General features: G+C 44.9%; 1 protein-coding gene across 9 annotated transcripts in view; it reads right to left on the reverse strand.

The window, feature by feature from the left end:
- NPY2R (neuropeptide Y receptor Y2) overlaps positions 1–4620 on the reverse strand; it is a 29455-nt gene extending 24835 nt beyond the window's left edge. For 3 of the 9 annotated variants that reach the window (XM_081021401.1, XM_081021400.1, XM_081021402.1), the window contains exons 1-2: positions 4436–4608; positions 63–159 (exon numbers count right to left, since the gene is read on the reverse strand). The gene's annotated coding sequence lies outside the window, so the exon portion shown is untranslated. Of the gene's footprint in view, positions 1–62; positions 160–4435 lie in introns of all 9 variants that reach the window. The other 6 variants (XM_081021406.1, XM_081021405.1, XM_081021403.1 and 3 more) reach the window with 4 other exon arrangements.
- Between the last annotated feature and the right edge of the window lie 5730 nt (positions 4621–10350).

The following is a 10350-nucleotide window of genomic DNA, read 5'->3' on the forward strand; positions in this document are numbered from 1 at the left end:
GTGGCTGGGAAATTTTTCATTCTCTTGTAAACATCACCGCCTCCCCAGCTGATCTGCATTACCTTTGCTGAGGCTTCTCAAGCTGTAAAGGTTACATCTCTGTGGTACGGATGGTGGCGGTCACAGGACTAGTAATAATATACTTTAAGTCAATCACACCTGTGGACAGGTGAAACAAAAGTATATCATGGCTGAAATGTAGATGCAAAACTATCTTCCTGCACAAGTAAGGTGGGAAACTTGTGTCATGGGTGACCAGAAATCACATTTGCACACAAGGAATGAAACCATTGCTAAAAGGTTGTTTTAGTGTCCCTTATGGAAAGGGTGGGGAAAACCACTGAAACCTGATCCTAGCCATGTTTACTCAGAAGTTGGTCCCACTGAGGACTATTAAAGTAGAAGCCAGTGTACTGAACTACATAATGGAGCAGACTTCAAACTTGTTGCGTCTACTTCCCTCGCCTACAACCCAAGATCCACCAACAAGCTCCAAGTGTAAAAGATACAATATTGTTCTAGTTTGCAAATAACACGAAGCCAGACCATGGCTATCCATGAACGAGTGAGTATTCAGGTAGCCACAGCCAAAGCTCATCTGAATCTGAGCTTGTGGTTTGTCTGAGCCACTATGAGTTGCTGTGGGTCACTCATTCACACTTAGATATGACTTGACCTAACATTATGTGTGAAGTGGGCCAGTGAGAATTCAATAACAGGGTGCTTCTGAACCTTGGTATTTGTTTTCACTTCCAGAAATGAACTGAGGTTGCAGTCCTTTCACACAAAGGATAAACCCTAGATAGCTTTCTTCATTTCAGCAGCCCCACTTAAGTGGAAAAAGTAATTTCGTTGTTACCATTGCTAAACAACTAGGAATCGTGAATCCTTGCAGGTTCGTTGAAAATCACCCAAACTCACCTAGGTAAAAATAAGTCCCAGTAAACTCAATGGGGCTTACCCTTCAACAGACATATACAGGGCTGCACTGTAAATAAACATATAATTACAAAGTCTGCTAATAATGCATGTAGCATGCAGCTAGGATGCATAACATACAATTCAAAGAACCCTGCATTTACTCCCAATTAAGAAAAAAGCATGTTAAAATTTCTTTGACGAAAAATTACAGTATTTTAAAAAACTGTATTGAAAGGCTGCTTCATTTTTCTACAAAACTTCATCTTCCATATCTCTCTTTTCATCAAGCTTTTCATCCTCCTTTTGGCTAGAAAATGATCAGATAATGTTTTTTCTTCTCTTGACACCATCTTTTCTTTATATCCTTGTTAAAGTGCTCTGCTGAGTTTCCTTCATCCAAGGAAGCATTTTTTGGGTAGCAGCACCAGAGGGGAGGAAAAAATAAAGATACTTCAAGAATCCAACAACACAAGCAGAGGAGAAATTGCATTTGGTTAACAAATGCCAGAAATTGGAAAGAACGAGGGTGTTTGATGCGGCTGTTACTAAGAATCCTACTGTATTGTATATAAAATCCTCATTATTTCTCTCTGTCTCTCTTTCTTTCACCTATTCTGAAGCACGCTGGTTTCGCTAATGCTGTTTTTTTTTACTCGAATGGGTGCACAAAAACATCTTGCAATCATGCTTCTCATAATCCATATTCCAGCACTGCTCTGCGGATTGTAGAACTCCTGCTGGACTCATTCTGCAATGGCCTGGTTCACACATCACATTAAACAGGGAAGTGATGCCCTCCAAATGTTGCTTCAAATGTCTGCTCCCATGATCCCTGACCACTAACAAAGCTGGCTGGGGCCAAAGGGAGTCCAACAACAACTGCAGGACACTACATTGGCCACGCCGACATTAAACCACGGTTAGCATAACCTATGGTTTAATCTTGTTACACACCATCCATTGTTACACGCCAATCTCTGAGCAGGAATCCAAGCACTTTCTCAGGGCTTGTGTTTCCTTTTGTAAAGGAGGCAAAGCAGAGACTGTGGCGTGTTTATGATATATGGTTAAGACCACCTGAGCCTACTGTGAAGGGGTTCCCAGCATTACACTCCAAGGGGGTCTCTTGCTTCTCCCACAGACAAAGTGAACTTGGATCCAACAGAGAAATCAGCCATGCTCTCCGTCTGTTTCACAGCCTGCCACAGTTTCTTGCCAGTACTTCACTGCCAAGTGCCATCCTAAAACCTCTGGCCTTTTGTCTCTTGCTAGCTACCTCTCTAGATGAAGGAGGGGCTCACATCCCTCTGCCTTTTGGCACAGAATAACTACTTTGTTATTCTGCCTCTTTTTGACTTGGCCATCATTAAGCTTTATACCCCTAACAACTCTCACTCAGCAAGCCATCACCAGGTTGGCCTGGCTTGTATTTCTAACATAAGCTGTTTGGCACATTTTAACTCCCCAAAGCTTGATTAGTTCTCACTTTTATCAGACCCAGGAATTTACAGACTCAAGAATATAAATGTCCTTCAGTGTGAGGGTAAGAGGGGCCTCTTAACAATTTTATAGGCTCACAGAATCTATAGTCCAGATAAATAACAGGGACTTATTTTCTATATTTTGAGGGACCAAACAAGGGTGTCCATTATCTCTGGTACTTTTTGTTCTGCCTTTTTTTTTTATCCCCTCAACATTTTACTTCACAATAATGAATTGATTAACACAGAACTGGAAGAACTTGGGAGAACACCTGCAGCTTGTATTAGAAGACAGAAAATATGGATGGTTGTTTTGATGGAAAGCTGATGAAATGGGTAAAGGCTCTCAGGATGTTAATGACTATATTGAAATATGGCATCCATTTACAACTTTCTCAGATGAAAATAATACAATCTGGCATCCACCACGTGCACATGATTGGTTAAGGAACAATGAACTCCACTGTTGAAACCGTTTTGTCCAACTTAAGCAAGGAGGGGTAATTTGTTACTGCTGGGAAGAGATTTAATTTTGTATTTACTGAAATCCAGTGAAACTTCCTATTTAAAAATCCGACAGTTTAATGTGACATGCACACCAGGTCAATGCGTCCATTCCGCATCTCAAATACACTCTAGCAAACCATCTTTACAAGCAAACTCATCTATAAGCATTTCTACAAACTCATCTATAAACATATTTGCTCAGAAGAGACTCCTGGTGATTTCCATGGGATCTGCTTTCACCCAACAGAAACTTAAAGTGACCTTCTAATGTAAAAATAAAAAAATCCTTCCAGTAGCACCTTTAAGACCAACTAAGTTAGTTCTTGGTATGAGCTTTCGTGTGCAAGCACACTTCTTCAGATACACACTAATGTATTCTAATGTAAAAGTTTGCAATGTGTTACGTACTAACTTTCTTCCAATGAAGAGAAGCTGCTTGTTTGAAAGAAATACAGAGCTGTTGAGAAAGGCAGGAGTTAAAGAAGGAAAGACTACGATTTTGATGCTCCAAACAATCTGATCCGTTATTTATGCCATATGGCCTGCTTTTAAAAAAGCATTACTGCTAGCTGACGTTATCCTGGGTTGAAGTAAGTTTGATGCACAAAACACTTCCTTCCCCAGCCTTCAATAATAATGATAATAGCTGTTTAAAAATCCACCCAGCATTCTTGCAGAGCTGGCTGGTACGTTATTAATTGATAACCTCCTCCTATGGGATGTACACGGGGTGGAGAAGGGTAGAGGTTGAACGCAACAAAGCACAACAAGAAAAGCAGAGGGATGTGTAGCAATATGCTTGCCAAACACTTAAATACAGACGACTCCTGAATGCTTTGTTGCTGCAGTTCATAATTCAGTTATTCCGGCCGGAGTTCAACAAATTTCCATAGGGTGACTGCGGAGTCTGTAGCTTGTAGCCGGCAACCTGAGGTTCTTAGTGTCTAATAACCATAGCTGTCAACTTTTCCCTTTTCTTGCGAGGAATCCTATTCGGAATAAGGGAATTTCCCTTAAAAAAGGGGGAAACGTTGACAGCTATGCTAATTACCATCATCCCCATCCCCATTATGCCATTCAGAGGCTGCTACCACGGACCCAACACACACGCATCTTCCCGCGTCAGTTTATGTCCTGTCACTCTGAATCCCCGTGCGAAGCAATGCTCAAGGGCTCGCTCATCAATTCGAAACAGAGGAGGACCAGAGAAGAGAACTGCCAGTTTCCCGATGACCCTTTTCTCCCCGTGGAGATCGAGTGGCCAAAGCACGAGCGAGGCTCTCCTTTCGCCTCCCTGGGCAGCTGCACTGGCAGCGCCAGGACCTTTGCTTAGAAAGCAGGAGTGGAGGAGATGGGGGCAGAAGCGTCCAAGTTTTCCAGGCACTCCAGGCAGGGCGGGGACGGGTGCCTCGCCTGGATGGAGGAGGGACGCCAGGAGTTGCCCTCCTCCAAGTACCCAAGGGGGACTGTTCTTTCCCGCCTTCCTCCCTAGATTGACCAGATACTTTTGTGGGGCTTGGACTTACCGATCTCCCGTGCCTTTGCTTCCCTTCTCGCCCCCCTCGCCGGGGCTTGACTCCTCTCCCCCCCTCAGTTCGACGCTCCGTCTCTGCCGCCCGAAGTTTGCAGCGCCTCTTCCATCTCCGGGACGAGGGAGGCGCCGGCGTGCTCACCTGCCGAAGCTCGCCCGGCCACTGAGCGGCAGCGGGCAGAGGACGCCGAGGGGAAGGAAAGAAGGCAGCGGGGGAGGGAGGGAGGGAGGGCACCAGGAGCCCCGCCCACTCGTGCCCAGAGGGGCGGAGCTTCGCTCGGAATCTCTTCGGAACGCCGGCAGGCAGCCGCGCGGGGGAGGCATCCCGACGAGGAAACGAGCGCCTCTGAACATGTGCAGAGAGCCCCGCAGCTATGCCATGAATAGCGTCGCTGTGGGGCAGGCGTCAGCCCCGGGCGGCGCCTCCCTCTTCGTAACTGAACCGGTTTGTGAAAAAAGGAAGAGAGAGGCGCACTTCGGTCCCGCAGCCCCGCAAGTGTGTCTACTCAGAAGTAAGACCATTGAGTTCAGCGGCGTTTGCGCTCAGTGCCAAAGGGATTGCAGTCCGACGACGAGCCACAGGTTTATTGTCTCGGCTGAAAATTCATGAAAGGGAAGGTGATGGGGATGGGGGGGGGGAGGTTCAGATAGATTCAGATGGTTTATATCATGTCACAGCAAAGTGGGTTTTCTGTGAATCCGAGTGGGTCTCTCGCGGTTAATGTCTAAAAAGACAAGCTCTCCAAATGCTATGGCGACCTAGACAACTTTCCATTTCCCTTTTCATTCAGGACTTCTAGGTGTCAGTGTTGTTGGTTTTTGGATAAAGAAACAGAACTTTATTGGACAATTAGTTCCGATTTAGCACCAGTAGCGGCCTAATCTGGAGAGTGATGCGGACCTCAGCCACATAATGCTCCTTAGGCGAAAGCTGATCATTCTCATTTATGTTCGCGTTGGGGAGGATGCAGAATCCAGGGCAAGTGTTTACTTCAAACAGGATCAAGTGGAAAGTTTGCTGTTGTTGCTTGTCCAGGACTGCACCACTTCTAAAAGCCTGGAAAAATGTCTGCGTGTCTCTTAGTGCCCAACAACAACAACCTCATGTGCGCCTGGAAAACTAGCATGACAGGAAGATGGCTAGGTTGAACACTGATGCTTTTCTACATGCAGGAGAAAAGGGGGGTGTATTTGAATACACCCCCCTTTTTTTTAAGGGGGGTGTATTCAAATATGCAACTGCAACAGAATCTGCTAAATGTGTGAACTGGTGCTTTATAAGGAAACCAGTAAGTGAGGTCTAATCCGGAGACCCTGCAACGATGGTCTGTGAAGGCTGCTATGAATCCATGATGCATCTGTCTTCCAGAGTAGTCCCATTAGGAGGAATGCAACTGATCCACAGTAAGTAGTTTGTGTGTGGCAGCCGAAAGAGTTATTGCAGCTGCTATTGAAGAAAATGAACCGGAAAGCAGCCTTATTTCTGCCTCCCAGACTCTTCTATATTCTTACATTTAAAGATGTTTGGGTTAATATCCCGTGAGACTCCAGAATTCTTCTGTAGTTATATTAGTCCACCACTTGCCAAATCAGTGTTGCTACTTGAACTTTATTCCTCTCCTTCAACTTGCCTGAGGAGTTGGGGGGTGGGGGGAAGCAGAGGTACTTACAAAAAGATGTGATAATACAGAATTGCAAAATGACATTTGAAGTCATTCTGGATCATGAGGACAGACCAATTGCCCTCCTCCACCCCCAATTTTTATTTTTATTTTTTTGCAAGAACAGGTAATTGTTCACACTTCAGCATGACATGGCTTGACTTTACAGCTGAGTGGGGATTTAAAACATGATCTCTAGTCGCAGGAGCGGCTCACCAGGAACTGCTGCTTACCAGGAAGAGGAGTGAAGTGGTGTTGAGTCTGAGGCTGTATAGACACATTGGTGCATGCACCAGGATGGTTCTGCTGGTATGTCTGCCTGGCCCCAACCTTGCTGTCATCTCATCCTGTTCCTCCCTCTCCTGGTGAGTGGCAGCGACCCCGCTTCTGGGAAGCTATGGCTGCTCACCGCCCCACCAAACAAGCCACCCCTGTGCAGTTCAAGTCCACCACTCTAACCACTGCACCACACTGATTCATAATACAAAAAAAAATTGCAGCTCCCACAGGCCTAAATTCTAATGGCCTTGTACTAGGGAGGCAAAAATAGTACATTTCCTAATTTCCTCCTAGGTGTAGTTTTCATGCACTCCCTGGCAAACTCCTGGAAATTTAGAGGGACTTCTGAAGAAGCTGTCTGGTGCAACGCATGATATTTTGAGCAAAGGTGTGGTAAGGAGAGAAGCAGAAGCCCTTGTCCAAGTCCTTACATACTCCTTGTGATTTTATCACAGCCAATGTGGTTCAAAAAAACCAACCCTTCTTGGTTAATGAGCATTACCTTCTGACATTTCAGAAAGTCTTTGCAGGTGGACTATTTTTGCATTTGAAAATAGCCAGCTGTAAGAGTGTTCAGCTGCCAGAGCCATGTAACTCTCATTCTAAAGGAAATACATTGACGCCCTGTTTGCTGCTGAACTCAATTCAGGGTGCAGGGGCTCACCTTTAAATCCCCAACAGGACAATTCTGTACACTAGAAACTGATGTAATGCTAAGTTAAGCTGGAGTAAAACACACCACACTCAAACACCAGTCTAGAACCAGCCTGAGCTTGGCAGAGGGAAAACAAGCCTTTAAAATAGTGTTTGCCATCCTTTTTTCCAGCTTAACTTGCACTGAGTTCCCAGGAGACATGAAAGAACTGAATGGGCTTAGGATCCAGTCTTTGTCCACCTTTTTCCCATCTTGCCCCCACCATGACCCCAGAACGGCTCTTTTCAGGTCTTACACCAGCTTAAGATCTTCCAGACTCAGCTCAGCTGGAGATATGCTGCTGAGCTGAGGATGGGGAGTTAGTAAAAGGCAAAAGATTTATACGATCTTAAGAGAAACCAGAGTTACTTACACTGGTGTAGTCCAGCTGCACCGGGAACCTCCTAGCAGAGCCAAAGATCTAATGGATTCTAACCCTGTTTATCCTGGCTTATCTTCCTGTAGGATTGCTCCCTAAATGATTTGGGGCCAAAATATCTAAAAAATAATATATACCTCCATACATCATGCATTCTTTTTGGCTCCAGTTTATAATCTTTGTACTAGCCCAGCATTCTAGATGTGGGTATGTGGTGCTGATGGAATGATTCTATTCCTCTTCCATTTATTGTACAACTCATTTGTTTGCTTCGTAATGTCTTTGTAATTGTAAATGGCTTTGTTTGCTGTCTTGAAATCCACTATTGCACCAAGAGTATTTGATCATTTGAAAAATAAACAAACAAATTTAAATAAATACAAGTTCTGTATGTAGTATTAATAATATTAATTATTTCTCTTTGGGCACAATTTTCTCATCTGATCCTCCCCTCAAAGTTTTGAGCTGGCCCTGTTTAGAGAACAAATCACAATCCCTCGCTTCTTCAAATGACTTTTGAAAACAAGCATTAGTGAAAGTAAATAATCAGATGTGCTATTATGAGGGTGCCTCCTGTCTAAGTGAAAATAACCTTAGATCATATTACAGCTGCAGCCATGTGGCATATAGTGAAAGCGCAAACTGAATCTGCACTGATCACAGTTGCTACCCTGATAGAAGAGGATCCAAGAACGAAGTCAACACTGCTACTAAGGAGGCTCACTTCACATGATGTACCATTATACATAGGGGAGTGAGAGGGAATGGCAGCTGGCAGTGAGCAGCCACCATTTCCTCAGAATATGCCCTTATGTATGATGCCACAAATCCAGGAGTTTGTCAGCAAAGTGCCCACAGACATATACCTACCAAGGCTTTCTCTCCATCCCCCCCCCCAAAAAAAAAGATTAGTCTTGAAAGATATGTTCTGTTGAAGCTAATACTCTTGGCTGTGATATATGGTTGATTGTGGTGAGTATTTGTGATGCCCACAACAGTTTCTCTGGTTTGCAAGTGTGCCCAGAGGCAAGAAAAGGTTGGTGACCATTGTTCTGCATCATGACGTAGTCCTGTCCCAGAGCAATGGGTGTGGGGTGGAAAAGAGGGTGGCAAGAGGTGTCCGTTGTGATGAATGCCCATCTGGCCTTTTGAGCCGAAACTTCTCCTCAGATAAGGTTACGCTCAGCTCCAAAAGATGGCTAATCAAGTCCCTTTAGAAGCTGAGGCCTGCAAGGACTCTTCCCTCTCTCTCCTCTGTGGTGGGTTTTTTCCCCTTGCTCCCTTTCTTCTCTGATTTCCCCCCAGCTTCCTGTGAGATGAGTGATTATATGCTGTTGCCAAAGGCCACAGAGAAGTAATAATCATTCTGCTAACTGCTGACGGCTTGTTATTGAGCATGATTAAACTGTGGTGACTGGCTTCTATTGCTGCTAGGTTAAAACGCCTGGTAAAAAAATGTGTCTGTAGAAACAGCACCAAGTTTTTGCCAAAAAACAAAATAAAAATGGGTCAGTTACTTGATGCGTCACACCATCACAACTGCCAAGTTGAGCTGAAGGAGGGGAGGGGCACTGGCCCTCATCCTCTTTTCATGTGCAGCAAAGTTCATTCCACCAATGTTGAATGACAGGAGCTGGAAAAGCACAACTGGGTGAACGTGCTTTGAAGCCTAGTTTGGATGTGGAACCCTGATAACAAAGGATTCCCCGTCACAGGGAGGCTTCTAAGCATGCTTAGTCAAACACACAACTGGAGATGGGCAGGGGCAGGGATGTCCGAGGCTGGGGCCGCACATGCGGCCCCTGAGCCCATACTGGCATTCCAGCTAGAGCCATATTCTGATCAGTTTCTTATGTTATTATAGAATTAAATTATGGGATGCTGTCACATTTAAGCTTTGAGCGTCATCCAGAAGGGATAGTTCGGGACTGTAACTATCTTCTGGGTGGGATTCAACAGCACTGCGAAATTCAGGTTGTCTAGTTAAAGTGCAACTGAGCTCTTCTGCAAATAAATTGGACCAGGATGGGCACTGCAAGCAGCGTCAGTTATAGGATGTACAGTGGTACCTCGGGTTACATATGCTTCAGGTTACAGATGCTTCAGATTACACACTCTGCTAACCCAGAAATAGTGCTTCAGGTTAAGAACATTGCTTCAGGATGAGAACAGAAATTGGGCTCCGGCGGCGCGGCGGCAGCAGGAGGCCCCATTAGCTAAAGTGGTGCTTCAGGTTAAGAACAGTTTCAGGTTAAGTACAGACCTCCGGAACGAATTAAGTACTTAACCCGAGGTACCACTGTAATGTGGAAATTAGGGGACTTCCTTGTATGGCTATCAGCAACAGGTGATGAGAACAGATCCAGCCTTGCCCCAAAGTATCCTAGATATTATAATGACACTCCTGTGCTCCAAATACCATTTCTGATTTCAGAGCAAAGCTATCAACGTTTCCTGGCAGGGCCACCCCTCCCATGTGGCAAGGTGAGGTGATTGCTTTGGGCAGCGGCATCCACAGGGGCAGCAAATCCAGCCTCCAAGGAATGCATTGCATGTAGATCTTCACTCCCTAGCTTGTTCCTGGCAGGGGGAGTACATGGGAAGCCATTTTGTGGTTTCCCTCAGGTGCCAAAATGTCTTAGGCCAGGCCAGTTTCCTGGTACATTATTAAATACTTGTCACTCTGTACTCATTACTTAGCTCAAATAATGTTTAAAGTTAGCCTTAGATAGTGGGAAAATTCATCCTAAGATTGACATGCAGCACACACGCTCACGTGCGTCCTCCAAGGAAGCAAAGAATAATCACCAAACATCCCTTTTTGAGGAACTTTTGATTCTGAACAAATTGATTTTATTGCCTGTGTTTGAAGACTGAGATTAAATTTTGCATGGATT

This window comes from Podarcis pityusensis (assembly GCF_964106645.2).
Source record: "Podarcis pityusensis genome assembly, chromosome: 9".
NCBI classification, from domain to species: domain Eukaryota; kingdom Metazoa; phylum Chordata; class Lepidosauria; order Squamata; family Lacertidae; genus Podarcis; species Podarcis pityusensis.